Source organism: Bubalus kerabau, chromosome 10 (assembly GCF_029407905.1).
Source record: "Bubalus kerabau isolate K-KA32 ecotype Philippines breed swamp buffalo chromosome 10, PCC_UOA_SB_1v2, whole genome shotgun sequence".
Classification (NCBI taxonomy): Eukaryota; Metazoa; Chordata; class Mammalia; order Artiodactyla; family Bovidae; genus Bubalus; species Bubalus kerabau.
Window position 1 is genome coordinate 72,830,848 of NC_073633.1, and position 21,909 is coordinate 72,852,756.

General features: G+C 42.5%; 2 long non-coding RNA genes across 3 annotated transcripts in view; both read left to right on the top strand.

Moving 5' to 3' along the window:
* The window catches only part of LOC129621563 (uncharacterized), a 100,899-nt gene that overhangs the window by 1,772 nt on the left and 77,218 nt on the right, over positions 1-21,909 (top strand). The gene's annotated exons all lie outside the window — the stretch shown is intronic.
* LOC129621565 (uncharacterized) lies at positions 7-2,002 on the top strand. Its single transcript, XR_008699442.1, has 2 exons — positions 7-1,219; positions 1,852-2,002. It is a non-coding gene; the product is annotated as an uncharacterized LOC129621565 (long non-coding RNA).

Here is a 21,909-nt window from a genome sequence, read left to right on the forward strand (position 1 = left end):
CTTACCTTGCTGGGGAAGGAGGGCTGGGGCGGGAAGACTGTTCTCGCCTGAGTGCAGTCACTGCACTCGGCCCACAGCTGAGAGGCAACGCGGCCTGCCAATCTGGAGAGTTCCTTCCACCTGCAAATGCTGCCTTTGCCTTTTGCAGGAGAAAAGGTTTCAGTGTTGTTGTTCAGTCACTAAGTCGTGTCCGACCCTTTGGGAGGCCATGGTCTACAGCACGCCAGGCTTCTCTGTCCTTCGCAATCTCCCAGAGTTTACTCAAACGCATGTCCATTGAGTCGGTGATGCCATCCAACCATCTCATCCTCTGTCTCCCCCACTTCTTTTCCAACCCTCAATCTTTCCTAGCATCAAGGTCTTTTCCAATGAGTCAGTTCTTTGCATCAGGTGGCCAAAGTATTGGAGCTTCAGCATCAGTCTTATCATGGAATATTCAGAGTTGATTTCCTTTAGGATTAACTGGTTTGATCTTCTTGCAGTCCAAGGGACTCGCAGAAAATCTCCTCCAACACCACAATTCGAAAGCATCAGTTCTTTGGTGCTCAGCCTTCTTTATGGTCCAACTCTCACATCTGTACGTGACTACTGGAAAAACCATATCTTTGACTATACGAACCTTTGTCAGCAAAGTGATGTCCCTGCTTTTTAATACACTGTCTAGATTTGTCATAGCTTTTCTTCCAAGAAGCAAGCATCTTTTAATTTCATGGTGGTCACCATCTGCAGTGATTTTTGGACTTCAGTGTTAGCATCATGAAATGGGTTGGGCAGTGAGAAAAAAAATTTTTTAATAGAATTTTTTTTCCTTGAGTAAAGTGAGTGGAATTTTAGGCACTTGACCCAGTCAGGTGTTGGAGTTTTATGTTATAATCACTTCTCACTTTCAAATCCCAGCTGGCTTTTTTCCAATTTCAGAGGATTCAGTCTAAAGCCACATATAAAAGAATGTGTTGCTGCACTTAGGGTTGTGCTGTGCTAAATCTCTGCAGTCATGGCTGACTCTTTCCAACCCCATGGACTGTAGCCCACCAGGCTCCTCTGTCCATGGAATTCTCCAGGCAAGAATACTGGAGTGGGTTGCCATTTCCTTCTCCAGGGTATCTTCCCCACCCAGGGATTGAACTCATGTCTCTTATATCTCCTGCATTGGCAGGCTGTTTCTTTACCATTAGTGCCACCTGAGAAGTCCACAGTTGGGTTGATGCAGTTCAGGAAGGTAATGTAAAACCAAATAACCAGAAGATTTTCTTCTTTCTTGAAATGTAACTTTTAGTGCCTCAGCTTTCATAAGAACTTACATGTGCAGAATGGTTCTATAAATACAATTGATACTCTTAATATGAGATATTTCAAAATGGAGACATGCATGTCCCCATTCTAGCCTATGCTCTCTGGGAGGAGGATTGTTACTCATCTTTGTGCCTTTGAACCAAGCTCATGGATAATCAGTAAAATTTGATCAGTGAATGAAAAATTGTCCTCAGAATGGAGCATAGTAGAGACAGAGAACTCAAAGAATCAGGTTAGGCCAAAAAAGAATTAGGATTTGTCATTGTGCCAATCAGTGCAAAAATCAGATAAAATTTCTAATCGAGAATATAGGATATATTTTGACAAAGTTGGGATTTTATATAATAGTTATACTGATGCATTATTTAATCTAATGATTTATATGTAATAAGATAGCTCATCAAAAATGTTTAGCAGAATACCTGTTTAGTAGCTCAAATGACTCAAATATTAGCTCTTAGTTTTGTTATTAGACAGATAAGGACCAAACTGTGTCTCGCCCCTCCCCCCCCATTCATATTCTAGAAACCTAATCTGTGTAACTTGTGTCCTTATAAGAAGAAAGAGACATCAGACTGTGAGGACACAGTAAGAAGGTGGCCATCTTTAAGCCAAGGAGAAGGGCCTCAGGAGAAACCAGACCTTCTGACTCCTTGATCTGGGACTTTCAGCCTCCAGAACCATAAAAAAATAAATTTTTGTTGTTTAAGCCATTCTGTCTGTGATATTTTGCTCTGACAGCCCTAGCAGGCTAAAATACATGCTTATAAAGTATCTCATCATATGTGGTAGGTGGAATCCTGAGATGGTCCCCCAAATTTCCACTTTCTCCCAGTTATTCAAACAATAATCTAGGTGCTGCTGTAAAGGTATTTTGCAGGTTTAATTAAGGTCCCAAACCAGTTAACTTTAAGAAAGAGAGACACATTACTCACATTACTCACAAGAGACACACATCACTCACATTCCTGAGTGAGCCTGACCTAATCAACTCATCAGGCGAGGCCTTACAAGGAACCGGGCCCTTTCTTGGGAGAAAGATTCAAAACTTGAGAAAGAATTGCCATAAGGGAGATTCTCCATTGCTGCTTTGGAGATGGATGGGGTCATGTTGCAGAGAGGGTGGGTGACTTGGAGGAGCTGAAAGTGGCCCACACTTGACACCAGCAAAGAAATGGAGACCTCAGTCCTACAGCTGCAAGGATCTAAATTTGGCTGGCAACAGAGAAAGGAGTCCCTGAAAGAAACTCAGCCTAGCCATGACCTTCATTTCAGTCATGTAAGCTCTGAGCAGAGAGTCCAGTCATGCTGTGCTCAGACTTCTGACCTGTACAACTGTGATCTTATAAAAAGGTGTGGTTTTGAACCACCAAACTTGTGGTGTGATTTGTTATGCAGAAATAGAAAACACATACATCGTAAGTTATGAATAAGAAGTAGGGACACAGATTTGCAGTGATCTGGTGGGCAAATGATAAGTTGAATGAATAAAATGTTAATAATTCTGAGTTTGAAGTTATTTTCAAGTAAAGAGTTTCAAAATAAAAGATGAGTGAATGAGTGACTGTTTTTGTAGATGTTTTCAGCTTTGGTAAGAGTTAATTTATTCAAAATCTTAAATTGTTTTATTTCTGAGAATCAAAGATCAGTATGGTTTTGCTAAATAATAACTGATTGCTGGCATGTGTTCACCTCTTATGATGCGCCAAGCTATATTCTAAGTATTTCCTATTATGAACTCACTTAAACATCACAATAACTCTGTGAGGTAAAGTGATCGTGTTCGCTCAGTCATCTCAGACTCTGTGACTCCATGGACTGTAGCCCGCCAGGCTCCTCTGTCCATGGAGTTCTCCAGGGAAGAATACTGGAGTGGGTAGCCATTCCCTTCTCCAGGGGATCTTCCTGACCTAGGGAATGAACCCAGGTCTCCTGCATTGCAGGTGATTCTTTACCTAATACTCTTTAATCATTTTACAGTTGCGGATAATGAGGCACAGAGAGGTTAAGTAACTTGTCCCATGTCACTCAGCTCCTATTCAGAATATCTAACTCCGAAGCCACATGCTATGTATTGTTCCCCCATCAAAGTCTACATATGCCACTTCAGATTAGTAGTTTGCTTTCATTTGCACTGCACTTGTTATCTGTTTGATTCTGAAGATTTTTTGTCTGTTTTGTAGTTCAGAATGTGTAATATTTTGTACTTTGACAAAAAAAATGGGGGGTACAAAAAACCCACTGTGTCCAAGCATTTTAATTCATTATTTCATAATTTACTATTTAAAGATGAAATGAGTTGAATGGGAGTATGTGTAAACTTTTACCAAGCACTTTGCACGAAGTATTGTTTTTAATGTCTTTAAGAGAGTAATGCCAAACCTGAAACATTGTAAGTCAACTATACTTCGATAAAATATATATAGTAAGGAAAAAAAAGGAGACTTAGATGGACCATGTCAATGATCAGGAAGACTCTTTAAGAGAGGTCAACTCTGTGAAAAATAACTTTTACTTTAAGAGGTTGTCCCTCATCATAGAAAATATTAAAAAGAACCCACATCTCACATGAAATGTAATTTATATGTAACTGTTTAATAGCTGAGTTGCTGTGATTAGTTGATATGTCACATTTTGTAAACATTTAATCTAATGTTTCAATTTTGAATTTAAAAGACTCCGGAGCCAATGGATCTTTCTCAGCTCTCAAACAATTTTATTGGCCTTTGAAAAGCTTGTAGGGCATAGGTGCTGGGCCTTGGCTGCTAAAAGGCAATCACACTGCTTGCTGCAGAATGGAGATGGAATTTCACTGTTGATGAAACTTTAGGAAACACTGTTTCCTAGAGGGTGCTCTTTCCTCTCCAGAAAGGAATGAGGTCCTCCTTTAGGAGCAAACAGCTTTTGGAGACAGAATACAAAGGAGTCTTTACACCCCTAGATGTTAAAATAAAAAGTGAATATTACTCTGTGCTCAGAAGACCAGAGGGTACTTCCAAAAATACTGATAACTAGAATTAGGGAATTCCCTGGCCATCCAGTGGTTAGGATTTCAAGCTTTCACTGCCAGCGGCAAGGGTGCAGGCTCAGTCCCTGGTCAGGGAACTAAGATCCTGCAAACTGCAGGATATGGCCAGAAAACAATTAGGACTTGTCATTGTACCAATCAGTGCAAATATATTTTTACATAATTATACAAGGGGATTCAATTTTTTTAGTGGCTAAAGCAACTGTAAGTGCTTTAGAGTAATCTACATTCATACCACTTTGATAGGTGCATAGTTCAGTTCAGTTCAGTTCAGTCGCTCAGTCGTGTTCGACTCTTTGCGACCCCATGAATCGCAGCACGCCAGGCCTCCCTGTCCATCACCATCTCCCGGAGTTCACTCAGACTCACGTCCATCGAGTCAGTGATGTCATCCAGCCATCTCATCCTCTGTCGTCCCCTTCTCCTCCTGCCCCCAATCCCTCCCAGCATCAGGGTCTTTTCCAATGAGTCAACTCTTCGCATGAGGTGGCCAAAGTACTGGAGTTTCAGCTTTAGCATCATTCCTTCCAAAGAAATCCCAGGGCTCATCTCCTTCAGAATGGACTGGTTGGATCTCCTTGCAGTCCAAGGGACTCTCAAGAGTCTTCTCAAACACCACAGTTCAAAAGCATCAATTCTTCGGCTCTCAGCCTTCTTCACAGTCCAACTCTCACATCCATACATGACCACAGGAAAAACCATAGCCTTGACTAGACGGACCTTTGTTGGCAAAGTAATGTCTCTGCTTTTGAATATGCTATCTAGGTTGGTCATAACTTTCCTTCCAAGGAGTAAGCGTCTTTTAATTTCATGGCTGCAGTCACCATCTTCAGTGAGGGGCAATTTTGCTGCCTAGGAATAATCTGAGAAATGAGAGTTTGCAAGGTCATTAGACCTAACACGGTCTTGAGGCTGTGTTAGGAGAGAACGTTTTTCAATCTGGTGCCGATTTTGCTAGGTGCAGCCTTCTCTTCCTTTTGGGAGCCCTGGACGTTCATTGTGATGAATCTCCACATTGAACTGTCAGTTCTCCTGACAGGGATTTTATACACAAGAATAGGTAGGTGGATTTGAGCACTGCTTGAAGGTCTTGTATAGATCAAAATTTGATGAATTCTCTTCCTTTCAGTAATTATTTGAAATAAAAATATCTTGCAATAACTCATGCTTTCCCTTTTCAGTGGATTTGGAGCATAAAATCAGCATCTGGGAAGGAGTCTGGGTTAGGACTTAATCGAGGAGGCTCTGAAGCACAGTCACAGATAACCTTCTTAGTAACCACAGCCTTGGCTCCCCACTCTCAGTCCATGGCAAATTTTGCCTGGTAACTGCTCCACAGTGCCTCCCTGATAATGCCACTGCCTTCCTTCTCAGGTGGCACTGTGCTCCCCATGAAAAGAAGACTTGCTGTGTTTTAAATTTCGCAGGAAAATGACTCAATTTCTTGTAAAATGAAAAAGCTAAAAAGTCACAAGTTCTCTTCTCTTTTTGATTCATCCTCATTATTTTCTTCCATATGTATCATTAGAGAGTTTCTATGATAAAGAATACATTACTTTCTAAAGCCTATAGATAGCAAGTGTTATATATAAGCATAGTTTTGGCAGTTGTTACATGGAAACAGAATGGCATCAATCAGCACTGATTCTGGGCAGGATGGAGTTGCTTTATCATTTCCCAAACTGAATACATCCAGGGAAACCTGATCCCAGAAGTCTTCTGCTCTACCTGCCCTACCAGGCATGGCAGATCAGGTTTTCTGGCATCTGCTTGGGAAAATATGTATAAAGGTTTCCGCTTCTGTCTTCTCTTTCAACTATGCTTTGTTACACACCTTGCTAAAATATGAATCTTTGCACATGCCTGTGCTTGTATACTGTATAATTAGAGGCAAGTTGGGAATGACTCTCCAACACTATCTTTCCTGCCTCCAGAATTAACATTTAAAATTTTAATTCTGATACACATTCTCAGGAAACTTAAAATGTGTTTATATTTCTTATGTGAAATCAGGTAAACTTCTGAGATTGCAGCTGTTTACCCATCTGTGAAGGGTCTGCCTCAGTATTTCTAACCTGGGAAATGCAAGAAGAAGATTGTTTTTGTTCTCTGCTTGGAAGAGAGGATGCATATTAGGAGGTAGTAGTGTTCGGTGGTTAAGAGTCTGAACTTGGCAGTTAGATCCAGTTGGAATCTTAGTTTCATCGTGCACAAGGATTGTGATTGCAGGTGTTATTTACCATCTATAAGCCTGAAGTTTCTCCCCTGTGAAATGGAGCTAATCACAGGTTTCTCTTAGATTTGTGGTGAGGACTACATGCAATAATCAGTAGAACACAGTGCCTGGTGCTTACTAAGTGCCCAGTCAGTGATGGTAGGGTTACCAGGAATATCATCTGCAGCCAAGTGGTAGTGACTGCCAGACTTCACATCTAATGGTGAACATCTTTTAGAAAACTTTGGAGTATTCTAAAACAAAAGAAAAGAACCATTTCTTAAGAGCCTTGATCCTTTAGAAATAGCCCATGGGACCACGTGGGGGAGAGTATAGTGTGTAGACAGAACTAGCAGGGCAGCGAAGGTTTCCACATTCCTGAGAGGCCCTTGAGGGGAGCAGCCTTTGGGAGGTGAGTCAGCACACCTACCCAGCTCTGAAGAGGCTGCTTAGGGCTACTGAGTCACTTTTCCCTTAAACCAGGAGCCAGCCCCTCCCCACCCCCTTCTTTCCTTTCTATTTCAGAGACACATCAATGCTAAGAGGTACAATGAGAATGATAAATATAATTACCCTGATGACAAATCCACAGATGATGTTCTTTATGAAAATGAATTCTCCGTGGATATGCTGGCTCACTCAGAAGGGCCGCTGAGTGGCAAATCTCCCAGTTGTGCTTCTTGTAAGTCAAAGGGAGTAGCTGTTGGCAGACAGGTCCTGGGAGTGGCCAAGAAGAGACTCCCCACCTTTGGGGAAGACTTGACCACTTCACTGCTGATGGGGGGCTGGATAGAGCACTCACCCCTTCATAACATTTCCAAATATATCTATTTCAAGGCAACTTATCTGTCATTTTCCCCCAATATTCTTTATTCTGTGCAAGACACTTCTTAGATGCCATGGAGGATACAGAGATGTCTGTCTTTAAGGAACTTACCATATTACGGAAAATGATAAAATCCACCACAACAAAGATAATAATAATAATAACACTTACTGACATTTTACTGTTTCCAGGCTCTGCTTTAAGGCCCCTTCAGTGTCTTTTTATTTGGACTTCCCTGGTGGTCCAGTGATTAAGATTCCGTGCTTTCACTGCAAGGGGCATGGGTTCCATCCCTGGTGGGGAACTAAGATCCTGCATGCCATGTGACTAAAAAAAGGTTTTTTTTTGTTTGTTTGTTTGTTTTTAATCAAAACAGTGCTATAAGAAAATGTAATTATCATCTCAGTTTCAAAGATGAGGAAACTGAGGTCTGTGAAAGTAAGAGGCTTCCTTGGTGTCTAAGATGATAAAGAATCTGCCAGTAATGCAGGACACCTGGATTCGATCCATGAGTTGGGAACATCCCCTGGGGAAGAGAATGGCAACCCACTACAGTATTCTTGGGCTTCCCTGGTGGCTCAGATGGTAAAGAATCTGCCTGCAACTTAACTAAATCCTCCTTGGTGTTATTGCATGCTTGTATGCAGAACTCATCTTAGTGTGAGTTACTTGGAAATTACTTTTTGTGAAGTAACTCACACAAAGATGAAACCTGCATATAAGCATTCAATAACACCAAGGAGGATTTAGTTAAGTGTCCTGATAGTTTGTAACAGGGAAGGATTGCTTCCTGTGTATTGCCATCAGGGCATTCTTCACAGAGGAAGCAGCGTTAAAGAGAAGTATTGAAGAACATAGCGGGGTTGAATGGGCTTCCCAGGTGGTGCTAGTGGTAAAGAACCCACTGCTGGTTCGATCCCTGTGTCGGAAAGCTCTCCTGGAGGAGGGCATGGCAACCCACTATAGTTCTCTTGCCTGGAAAATCCCCATGGACAGAGGACCTTGGTGGGCTGCAGTCCATAGGGTCGTGGAGTCAGACACGACTGAAGTGACTTAGCCCACAGGGGGTTGAATTGTGGCCCCCAAAAACACACATCCTCTTCCAAACTGGGAATGTGACTATTTGGAAAAAGAGTTACTGTAGGTGTAATCCAGATAAGGATCTCGAGATGAGATTATCCTGGATTTTGGGGGGCCCTAAATCCTGTGACAAGTGCCCTTTTAAGAGAAAGGCAGGGAGAGATTGGAGACACTGACACACAGAGAGAAGGCCATGAGGCGATGACGACAGAGATTGGCAGCCCTAGTTCAGGGGTGCTGGCAGCCACCAATCACAGGAGAGAGGATGAAACAGATTGTCCCTGAGAGAACCAATCCTGCCAGCACCTTGATTTTGGACTCATGGCTTCCAGGATTGTGAGAGAATAGATTTCTCTTGTTTAAAGCCACCCAGTTTGTGATAATTTATTGTGGCAGCCCTGGGAAATGAATACAAAGGGTATGTGAGAATCGCTGGGAAACAACAGCTCAAGCTAAGACACTAAAGTGGAAAAATACAGAGATGTGAGTGTGTGTCTCTTTCAGTTTGGTTGAAACATAAAGATCCTGAAAGGGAACAGGGTGTTGAAGATGGAGGTCATATCATATGATGGAGGGCGGTGAATTTCAGGTTAGGAAATCTAGATTTTATTTGCTGAGCAATGAGGAAACTTAATTAGAAAATGAAGGCATCCCTGAGCTGGCAGGAGGTGATGTGTGTGTGTGTACTCAATTGTGTCTGACTCTTTGCGACCCATGCAGGATAGCCCTCCAGGCTCCTCTGTTCATGTAATTTTCCAGGCAAGAATACTGGAATGGGTCGCCATTTCCTTTTCCAGGGGATCTTTCCAACTCAGGGATCGAACCCACATCTCTTTGCATCTTCTCATTGGTAGACGAATTCTTTATCACTACCACCGAAAAGCAAGAGATAATAGGTATGTGTTCAGTTACTTCAGTCATGTCCAACTTTTGCAACCCCATGGACTGTTAGCCCTCCAGGCTCTTCTGTCCATGGAAATTTCCCGGTAAGAATACTGGAGTGAATTGCCATAGCGTCCTGCAAGGGATCTTCCTGACCCAGGGATGGAACCCACATATCTGCATTGGCAGGTAGGTTCTTTACTGCTGAACCACTGGGGAACCCCAAGAGGAAATAGGGGCCTGAAACAAGACAAAGGGATTGGAAGGAAGAAAAGGGACAAAGGTATCTTGTAGGAATCCAAGAGACTTGGCAACGGGTAGATCTCACTCTGACTTGCTAAGGAGCTTGATTCATATTTTACCTGCTATTGTTTATGCGCTTTTGTCTTCTGACCTGCATCACAACCCACATGTTAAATGAGCTACCTCAAGTCTTTTGGCTGCCTGTCAAGTCAGATTATTAACTTTTTCTGATCTTCTGGCAGTCAAGCTGCACTCTAGATTGGGGACTTTTTCTGAATCTTGGGACTGTTTCTTTGACTAGATCTACCCCTGCCCCTCCTATGTGAGCTGGACCTCTGGAAGCTTCAGAAGCTGTTTCAACACCCTCGGTCACCTCTTCTTGGCTCCCATCCTGCCTGAACTGGGAGCAGGGCCTTATTCCTGCTATGCTGACCTTATTCCAGCATTCTATAATAGATCTTGTCTTAACATTTGATGCAGAGTGTGATGGAGAAAGGGCATTGATCAAACCATGACATCTGGAATAGATGCAAATCCCAGAGCCTTTTCAGAAGTTGGACATTGGCCATGCCTCGGAGACCTTTAATGTGGTCTGAGTCTTCAAGCCTTATTAACATCATATTCCTTTGGTTAGTTTTCCCTAAGCATGCTGACCCTCTTGATCTGGTTTTATAAATAGTGTGAGACCAATGGGAGAAAAAGAAGGGGAACCAGAGTTTACCCAGGGCTGACTCAATGCCAATTGTCTTGTGAGGTGCTTTGCATATGTTATCTCATTTCATCTTTGTGTCAGAAGTACGAGGCAGGTGCTATTATCACTTTACAGATGAGGAAATAGACGCTTAAAGCACTTAGGTCATACGATGAGTGGTGCTGCCAGGATTCAACTTTGGGACTTGCCCAGAGACCACACTGCCTCCTACGTAAGAGATCATTTGTGGTCAATGCTACTAAAGTGGTAGAATTCAGTTTTGGGCATATGTGCAGGATTTGCCTGGTATGTGCTGGTTTTTTTAATTTTGTGCCATGATTTTGTAAGATCATTTCTCCCATGGTACCTCCTAGAGCTTAGGCATTGACCTAGCATTTCCTGGACAGCAGTTTCCAGAAGGTTTGAGGACTTTCTAGGCTGATGAATTTGTGCTGTTTCACAAAAGAACAAAAGTGTTTCAGCATCGGGTTGCAGTCTTCAGTTTTCTGGTTGCATTGCTAGGTTTGGTTGTATTGATATCTTGGAAAGAGTGAATACAAAGTGTTCTTTAATGCAGCCTGCATCTCTGCATTGGTGTGGGGAAGGGAATGGTTTTGATAGTGTCACAAAAGTACTGCTTGCAAAACCTGTGATGCCAGGGCCTCTGTTCATGGTTTCCAAACCCAAGCAGATATCCCCAAGTCCACTATACTAACAGCCTTTGGATAAGCCGTTTTGTCCCACCTTCCTCTTGCTCAATCCCAGAAAGTGCTTCTCTCTTCTTTCTGCAATTCCAATCCTACACTTTGTTCTTGGCTCAGTCCCAGCTCACTCCCTCCATTAAGCACTATCTGATCAGCTTTACCTTTCTGGATTCCTGCCACCAGTTTGCTTCCATGGTGCTCCTCCCCAGCTCTCTTTCTAACTCTGGATCTGTGCATTATCTCTTTAATTGATTGTAGCCTCTGAGAGTGGAGGAGGCAATGGCACCCCACTCCAGTACTCTTGCCTGGCAAATCCCATGGATGGAGGAGCCTGGTAGGCTGCACTCCATGGGGTCACTAGGAGTCGGACATGACTGAGCGACTTCACTTTCACTTTTCACTTTCAGGCATTGGAGAAGGAAATGGCAACCCACTCCAGAGTTCTTGCCTGGAGAATCCCAGGGATGGGGGAGCCTGGTGGGCTGCTGTCTATGGGGTTGCACAGAGTTGGACATGACTGAAGAGACGCAGCAGCAGCAGCATCCTCTGAGGGTAAGGAGTGTGGTCTTCCTTATGGCACCATGGTGCCTGGAAGAATGAAGGGCATTGATTGAGTCCATAAGTTGCACATACATTTCTAGAACATAGACTACCTTGCGCAATCTGCATTGCTTTCTCCACCATGTAGAGAATACAGTGCAAATTCCTGAGCATGGAATTTTTGTTTTAGGGAAAAACAAAAAACTATACTTCTAGCCTCTAAAAAAGCATTATCATCGCTCCTATGATTCTCTCAGCCAAGAATACCGTTTCTGGATTGTCTGTCCCTGGAAATTTTTCCTAGACTTCAGCTGTCACCTTCTGTGTGGAGCTCTTCTTGATCTCCCAGGACACACAGCTAAGACAGTTTTTCTTCAGAGCACCATGTTGCTTTAGCTCCACCCGGCCTGTATTTCATTTGACCCTGTCCTCTATTTCCTTGTGTACACTGAATCTGGATTGGACACTGCTTAAGGAACAGAAGGGTGTTGATTCGCTTCTACACCCAGTTAATGCCCAACGTAGGATAAGCAGCCTTTCATTAAGCCTGCTTCTGGTTGGCGTAGCTCCTACTTGGTAGGAAACAGCAGTAGCTCTAAGTCTTTGGCGGCAGCTTGCTTGTAGAGGAGCTGAAAGGGGAGGGCTAGGAGGAAATGTACCTGACCTTTCCTTCTTTCCACTGTCTTCCCTGGTGGCAGAGACAGGGTTCTTGGGTCTCGTTTCTGGATGCATAACTGGCTGTCCTTAGCAACCTCTGTTTCCTGGAGAGGAAATAGAAATCAGTGTGGATTCAGGTACACACATCACATCAGAGGCAGGCCAGGGCCTCTGTGTCTTACGAGTCAGCAGGCATTAGACCAGGCTCATCTCTTCCCTTACCTCTAAAAGCCACAAAGCAGCAAACTCATTAGCTCTGCACAGGGAATCAGGAGCATTAGGCCAAGGTCAGAGCAACCTGGATTGTTGCAAGGATTGCTTTTTTTTCAGGGTTGGCGTGGTGAGCCAGTTTCCTTCAATTGCTCACTGCCAGTGAACCAGAGATTTCCTCTTGACATCATTAGTTGGGTGAGCCAGATGTCAGCCACTAGCTGTTTCTAACTTCCCCAGCTTGCTGAGCTCATTTGGTCATTTATGATTTAGTAAAAAATGTCTCAAATCTTCATCTGTATGCAGTAAGTAGCTCAGATACTTTCCCAGTAGCTCTGAAAATTCTTTTCGGCAGCACAAACAGAAGGAGCCTGTGTTCCCTCTGCCCCTTCTCTCTGTTTCCTCTGCTTTCTTGGTCTCCACTCTGCTTTCTGCCTTCTGTATGCCCTGTTCCTTTTGCATATACTGCCTACTTACTGGACTCCTTATAAACCCTCAGCACCCAGAGTGCCACTGTTCCTGGCTGTGGGTGCTGCAGACTTTTACCAAAGATTTGGGCAATGGAGTGCCTGCCTGCGTACGCGTGTGTGTGTGTGTGTGTGTGTGTGTGTTTCCTAGGGCTGTTGTTACAAAGTAATACAAACTGAGTGGCTTAAACAACAAAAGCTTACTGTCCCAGGGTTCTAAAGGCTAAAACTCTGAAATCCAGATGGCAGTGGGACTATGTGTCGGCTCACAAGATACTAGGGAAGGATAACTGCGGGCCTCTCTCCCAGCTTCCGACGCTTCCTTAGGCTGTAGCAGTGTAACTCCGGTCTTCACGTGGTGTTTTCCCTGTATCTGGATTTTCTCTTTCTATAAAGACACTAGTCCCACTGGATCAGGGGCCCACTCTTCTCCAGTATGACCTCATCTTAATTACATCTGCAAGTCCTATTTCCAAACAAGGTCACATTCTGAGGTACGGGGTGTGGGGGTGTTAGGACTCCAACATTTACATTTTGGGAGGATATACTTTAACCCATTACAGAGAGGAGTGTGTGTGTATGTGTGTGTACATGCGTATTATGTATATTAGGGTTAGGAGTATTACCTTACAGAATATAAGGGCAAAACATTTGCAAATGAATACTTGACCTCCTTAGTTTTTTAAAGTCCCTAAGCCATTGTGTACTTTGGGGAAATTCCTGTGGTCCTCTTTCCCTTGGCCTCCTGCCATGTTGCTGGACCCCATCTTACCCTCTTCTTGAACTTCTCTTTGCTTCAACAACAACTCCAAAAATGTGTGTTTCTGATGTAAAACATTTTAACTATTTTCCTCTCTCTGCAAACCATATAGATGTGATCAAGCGGGCCATCCTAATAACCAAAAAATCCATTTTAAGATGTTTTTAACAAAGATAGTTCTCTGCCTAAGGAGAAATTCTGTAATAAACTCTGACAGAAACCTCTTTTTCCCCTTCCATCAGTACATAAAATAAAATTATTTGTTGTTCTAAGTATTTTAGCAAATTAGCTTTTTAAAATTTATTTTATTTCTGGGTGTATTGAAAAAATAATGCCTCTTGCACAAAAAAAGAAGGAAAAAAAAACCCAGAAATGATAGTGAGAATAGGTTGTGTATCTTAGGCCGGTGAGGGCAGCTCATTACCCCTTCTACTGAGAGACATCCTGATAAACATGGCACTCTTTTCTGCTGAGCGAGGACATGGCTTCGGAGTCCTCTACAGAGCTGACTCAGACTGCCATTATTAAGTCCATTAGAGTAGTTGGGAGTGATGAAACCAGTTTGCCACCACTGGGAGGCAATATGAAGGGAGTTGTATTTTCTGGTAATTACTTCTATTTCTGTTCACTAACTGTTGCTGGTTTGGGGAAATGAGTAGAGTGTGGAGAATGTGATTTCTGTAAGAGTCAGTATAAACTGGGGTGATAAATGACCCCCCAAACTTGGTATTTCTTGCTCATGTGACTCATTTTTTCAGAATTAGTTGAGGATCTGCTCTGTGTTTCCTTTATCTAGGAAGTCAGGCTGACAGAGCAGCCTCTATCTGGAACATTGCTAGTCTTGTGGCAGTAGAAAACAGACCATGGTGAATCATTCACTGACTCTTAAAATTTCTGCTTATAAGGAACTCACATCACTTCTGTTCACACTTCCTTGGCCAAGCCTAATGTCAGCGAAGTGGGCAAGGGTACCCTCCCTTAGGGCTGGGCAGCAAACACATTAATTCAGTTTACATCAGATACTTACAATTTATTGTTCTTAAATAAAGGTAGTGAAAGAAAAGAGACTTTTCTATTTATGAATTTCAATGGCTGTTCCTTATTTTTCTTACTGTATATAGTAGAAATCTTATTTTGAGGTTTAAAGACTAGAAATACACATTTGATGTGATTAACCTCAGGACTTTTATTATTCAGTGTCTTTTCTTCAGCTGGGATATAATTAGTTTTAACAGAAGGCGGTTTAATGGTCAAAATGAGGTGTAGTATTAATGCAGACTAAGATAATCTTAGTGGTTAACTTTGACTCTAATTATCTGACACAATAGTGCTGTCTTTTAATCACCTTCATAGCAGAATAAAGGTAAACTGAACAGTATTAACCTCATGAACCATACCCTGCTCAACTTTCTGAAAATATGCTGTACTCTTATACATACTTTTACTAGGAAAATAATCTTTTCATATTGAAATACATTAAGACAGATAAAACTACGGTCATATGTTGTGATAATATCACTTCATCCCATTTAATGTAAAAGTTTCAGCATGTGACATACAAAGCAGACTTGCTAACACGCTTGGAAGAACACTGGTTTAGAAAGTGTTAGTAGATGTTGCATTCAAAGAGGTTTAGTAATTCAAGGGTTCAGGAGTGCTTGGTTAAACACAGTAAATCTGTTATGCAAGATGTCTGAGAATCTTAATGATGCATTATTAGTGCATCAGCCACTTACATGGTAATATTCTTCAGAACACACTTTAGAAAATGCTGACTCACAGCTTTCAACCAGTCCATTACAACCGTTTTTCAACCTCTCTGGAAAGTCAGTCCTTCAAGCCTTCTGTTTGTTTCTAATTAATCAGCCCTCTGCTTTCTTTGCTTCCCTGTTTATCCATCTTAGACTGAATGATTCATCATTTTAGTAACACGCTTGGCCAATTATCTAAGCCCGCTTATTTCGTGTTTGTACCAATCTGGCAAAACCCCACTGTGGATGGAGCCAACTTTCTGCTTCCATTGAGCCCTGCGGGAGAAAGCCAGATGATCATTTAGTGTCAATTAGGCCCTTAGTATCTGCTGCTGCTGCTAAGTTGCTTCAGTCCTGTCTGACTCTGTGCGACCCCATAGACGGCAGCCTACCAGGTTCCTCTGTCCATGGAATTCTCCAGGCAAGAACACTGGAGTGGGTTGCCATTTCCTGCTCCAATGCATGAAAGTGAAAAGTCAAAGTGAAGTCACTCAGTCGTGTCCGATCTTAGTGACCCCAAGGACTGCAGCCTACCAGGCTCTTCCGTCCATGGGATTTTCCAGGCAAGAGTACTGGAGTGGGGTGCCATTGCCTTCTCCCCTTAGTATCTAACAATCCTATTAGGCTTCCCGTTCAGCTTACATCCTACTCTCCCACTCCCTGTAACACCATTCAAATCCTCTCTACTTTCTGGATTCTACAACTACCTCTCTCTTCTCCCCAGCTGCATAACCTACCCATCTAGCTCCTTTACACAGCACAGTTGTGCCTGGTGTCCCTCATCCTACAAAATTCCTGTCGCTGCCCCCATTCCAGCCTCCTTTTCCCCTATTGAAATAATAGAAATGTTCCTCCTCCATCTAAGGACAATCCCTCTACTTGAACTTGGATTTGCATATCCTCACAACTTTCCACAGATCTAACACTGTGGATTATACTTTCTTTTTCTTATACAGAGTCAATTTCAATTTTTAACTAGTGTTTCTCATCAGCCATCAGCTTTTACATATGTGTAAGTCTTTTCCATTACACAAAGGAAGGGAAGAAGAAAGGAATGAAAAAAGGAGGGAGAGAAAAATTCTCCCTTGACAATACAATCTGTTTTAGCTAGTGCTTCTCTGTGGCCCCAAGTCTCTTTCCATTTCCTCTTCTCTACTCTTTACTCAGTTTGCTACCATTAAATGTTTTAAATTGAGATTTAGGATACATATGGTCATGTGCCCCAATCTTAAATGCATAGCTCAGTGAAGTTTTACATTTTTATGCACCCCGTGTAGCTACCACCTAGAACATTACCAGGTAAGAAAACATTACCAGGAACAAAAAGTAGCAGTATCCTCAATGTTTACTAACTTGTTATCTTCACTTAACAATACATCCTAATGATTACTCCATAGCAGTGTACCGAGAACTTCTTAATTTTTTCACTCAACTGAGTAGCGCTTCACTACTCAGCTGTGCCAACACTTATCAGTATTCTACAGATGGACCTTTAGATCGATTCCAGCCTTTTGCTATTACCAACAGTGCTTCAACGAAGAATTACATACAGACATCCTTCAGTATTTCTGCCAACGTTTGTTTGATTCTAAGAAATGACTTACTGGGCCAAAGGTTAAGTACATTTTTAATTTGCCTAGATATTGTCAAGTCTTCTGTGTAGAGGTTGTACCATTTTCATTCCCATCTGCAATGTGTTAGGGTATGCAAAAATACCCTGTTTCCCCACAGACTTGCTAATAATATAAGTTAATAAATGTTTGAAGTTTATATGCATATCTTTTTTCCCTCTTCTTATTTTCTTGTAGCTTCAGTTCAGTTCAGTCGCTCAGTCGTGTCCGACTCTTTGCAACCCCATGAATCGCAGCACGCCAGGCCTCCCTGTCCATCACCATCTCCCGGAGTTCACTCAAACTCAGTGTCCATCAAGTCGGTGATGCCATCCAGCCATCTCATCCTCTGTCGTCCCCTTTTCCTCCTGCCCCCAATCCCTCCCAGCATCAGGGTCTTTTCCAATGAGTCAACTCTTCGCATGAGGTGGCCAAAGTAGTGGAGTTTCAGCTTTGGCATCATTCCTTCCAAAGAACACCCAGGGCTGATCTCCTTTAGAATGGACTGGTTGGATCTCCTTGCAGTCCAAGGGACTCTCAAGAGTCTTCTCCAACACCACAGCTCAAAAGCATCAATTCTTTGGTGCTCAGCTGTCTTCACAGTCCAACTCTCGCATCCATACATGACCACTGGAAAAACCATAGCCTGGACTAAATGGATCTTTGTTGGCAGAGTAATGTCTCTGCTTTTGAATATGCTATCTAGGTTGGTCATAACTTTTCTTCCAAGGAGTAAGCGTCTTTTAATTTCATGGCCGCAGTCACCATCTGCAGTGATTCTGGAGCCCAAAAAGATAAAGTCTGACACTGTTTCCACTGTTTCCCCATCTATTTCCCATGAAGTGATGGGACCGGATGCCATGATCTTCATTTTCTGAATGTTGAGCTTTAAGCCAACTTTTTCATTCTCCACTTTCACTTTCATCAAGAGGCTTTTTAGTTCCTCTTCACTTTCTGCCATAAGGGTGGTGTCATCTGCATATCTGAGGTTATTGATATTTCTCCCGGCAATCTTGATTCCAGCTTGTGTTTCTTCCAGTCCAGCGTTTCTCATGATGTACTCTGCATATAAGTTAAATAAACAGGGTGACAATATACAGCCTTGATGAACTCCTTTTCCTATTTGGAACCAGTCTGTTGTTCCATGTCCACTTCTAACTGTTGCTTCCTGACCTGCATACAAATTTATCAAGAGGCAGGTCAGGTGGTCTGGTATTCCCAACTCTTGAAGAATTTTCCACAGTTTATTGTGATCCACACAGTCAAAGGCTTTGGCATAGTCAATAAAGCAGAAATAGATGTTTTTCTGGAACTCTCTTGCTTTTTTGATGATCCAGCGGATGTTGGCAATTTGACCTCTGGTTCCTCAGCCTTTTCTAAAACCGGTTTGAACATCTGGAAGTTCACGGTTCATGTATTGCTGACTTGAAATATAATTGACATACAGTATACTACACACAATTTGAGTTTTCTCATATGGATGCTATGAATCATACTACAGTCAAAATAATGGATACAGCCAGCTCATCCTAAAGTGTCTTCAGGTTCCTTGCTAATCTATCTTTTCCTCCCCAGTCCCCTCTCCTAATATTTTACTTCTCATACACTCTTTCTCAAGGTGTGAAGAAGTGTGCCCTCCAACATGAGGGAGTAAATTAAGAGAGGGAGAAAGGGCCGTCCTTTCTCAGCATGAGGGTGAAGAAGTCCAAGTTTATGGGTTGCTGCAGTGCCGGCCGATGGCGCCAGCATGGAGGGCAACCACTATGGATGTGGTGCAGGCCTTAGACTCTAGAATAGATAAGATGAGACCAATGCAAGTTGTTTTGGAGTAGAGATGTAGAGATCTAAATAGAATGTTTTGTGACTGAAAAACCAAGCAAGTGAAAAAAATAATTGATAAGGAAAAAAAAAGGAAAAGTTATTGGGATATGCCAAATGGCTCAACTATGGATGGCATTTGCATTGTAACTTTAATGTAAATATTGAAGTTAATCTAACCAGAATTCTGATATGAGTCTTGCAGGGGAGTGGCAGAATGGGAGAGCATGTGGTAGGGGTGAAAGAAGGCTGGCTCCTTATCTTCCCATGGGCAAACTGAAGGAGCATTCTTACAACTGAAAGATCAAGAAGGAGCAAAAGAAGCACGGTCTCAGCTCCTTCCTACCTCGCCTTACATCTTGGCCTGAGTGACATGATCAGGTGCCACTTTTCCTGACTGCCCTTGCTGGCTCTCTTTCAGGCAGTCTTGTGCATACCTTTATTAAGGCACCACCATAACTTTTTATATACTTTTTTGCATACCCATGAGATTGTGAGCTCCTTGGGAAGAAGGACAGTATTTTATACCCTCTTGGTCTGACAGACAGAAAATGTGAGTTAGTAAATAATACTACAGAACACCGCAAAAGCAAAACTATAAAGTCTTGGTAAAATTAAGAGAAACTTAAAGCATCTATTAAGAACCACAGCATACTGAAATTAAAATAAAATCATAAAGATTTAAAAATATTTACTTATCTGACTCCTAAAACTTAGAAACATTCTATCTTCTTGGTGATGAGCAGTAGTCATGCCCAAAATCTCCCCTTAACTCTTTAGGCTATTGAGCAGTTTTCTTAATGAAACAAAGTGCTTAGTACCCTTTCATAGGGGCATTCATTTAACTTTCTCAGTCACTAACAAAAAGGTTTTATATTCATTTTTCCATTACCTCCTGCTGGGGTAATTTCATAAGCCCTAGGTGTCTTGTCAGGAACAAGAAACCAGTATTGCCAGGAAACTATGGGATATTAAATTGTAGTTAACAGTACAGGTGTGTATTACTTTTGAAACTCAATGTCAAACATGTTAATTGATAAAATATTTTAATTTGATGGAGATGGATAACAAGTGGGAAAAGTGAGTTAGGGGATGAAAGAGTGACTATTTGATTAATAAAAATAATTTTGCTGAACTATTTCCTTTACACTGTGAGTTCCTCACGGAGAAGGCAATGGCACCCCACTCCAGTACTCTTGCCTGGAAAATCCCATGAACGGAGGAGCCTGGTGGGCTGCAGTCCATGGGGTCTCTAGGAGTTGGACACAACTGAGCGATTTCACTTTCACTTTTCACTTTAATGCATTGGAGAAGGAAATGGCAACCCACTCCAGTGTTCTTGCCTGGAGAATCCCAGGGATGGAGGAGCCTGGTGGGCTGCCATCTCTGGGGTCGCACAGAGTTGGACACGACTGAAGCGACTGAGCAGCAGCAGTGAGTTCCTCAAATGCATTTAAATTCAATTCGGTTGGCCACAATTTGACTTACATTTAGATTTTTTTTAGAAGCCCATTTCTAACATAAACAGGTCAATCTGTTTTCCTAAAATTACAATATTTTCAGTTCTATGCTGCAAATGACAAAGGAGGTGGAGGAGGCACCTCTGAGCATTCCATTCAGTGACCTAGCTGCAAAATTTTTGTTGTCCATCTTCAAAGTTCTGTGCTTTGTCATGCCCAGGGGGAGGAATGCTTCCACAAGCAGATGCAATTATGGTTCTAATGGATCAGAAGTAAGGTTTCCACATGCAATTGGCTGAACAGACATAATAAGAGGGGTTCATGATGTTGATGGGGTGATTGTGCCTGGCTCCTAAGAAGAAATGAAGTTGCTTCCTGTGAAAAAGAGATAAGCCCCATAGATCCCTTTGAAGGAAGGACTTTTGGCCCAGCTACAGACAATATGGTGTGCAGTCAACTTCCAGATATCAGACCTTTAGCTGCCAAGAGCCACCTTGCACATGCCACACCCTTCCTGGGATAGCTGGTGACTGAGTGACCGGCAACACTTCCTTCAGAGCTCCCTCCCCACCAGGCTGGCTTAGGCTTTGCCAGGTTTATACTGCAGTTTTGCTCCTCTGCTCAATTCTGCTTCTGCCTCCTTAACATCACTGGTGTTGATCCCTAACAAGCACCTTGCACCCCAAACTCCCATCTCAGTATCTGCTTTCAGAGAACCCAATGGCAACATGGCACACAGGGAGGAGGAGAAGGAATATGGATGGGACTCAAGGGAATCACTGGACTGCCTCCGCCACTGCCAGTGGCAGAAGTAAGTGGAAAACTACAGTAACTCGATAGCAACTGGACCACAAAAGGCTCAGCTCCCACAGGAATTAACGTTTGGTTCCCTTCTTCAGGCAAAAAATCCAAACCAGCTGAAATGCTGATGGAAAACCAAGGGAACATGGGATAGATGGTGGGAAAACAAGCCATAAATATTAACTGTAGTATCAACACTGTGGAAGTACGAACAATCTCGGCAATTCATGTTTTCTTCTCTGCTATTGTGTATGTATTTACACACTTTAATTTTCCCTCTCCTTTCTTCTCCCTTCACTGGGCTTCCCTGGTGGCTCAGATGGTAAATAATCTCCCTGCAATGCAGGAGACCCAGGTTCCATCCCTGGGTCAAGAAGATCACCTGGAGAAGGAAATGGCAACCCACTCCAGTATTCTTGCTTGGAGAATCCTATGGACAGAGGGACCTGGTGGGCTACAGTCCATGGGGTCACACAGAGTCGGACACAACTGAATTGACTTAGCACTCATGAAGGAGTGGAGAGAAAGAAGGAAAAGGAGGAGGAGGAAGGAGCAGAGGAAGAAGAGGGGAAGGAGTAGGAGAAGAAGATGAAGAAGAATCACTTTAATATACCTAACATTTACTGAGCACTTGAATTAACTTATTTAATGTTGCTGTTCAGTCGCTAAGTCATTTAATCTTTAGGACAGCACTTCGAGAATGGTACTATTATTATCTCCATTTACAGATGAAATGAAGGCTCCTACACTTTAATTAACTTGGCCACTGTTACAGAGCGTTTGCCCCTAGGCATTCTGTGTATAGAACTCGTGCTCTATACTGACTTAGTTTACTGCGGAGGAGATAGGTCATTCTTTAAGGCTGCCCAGCCT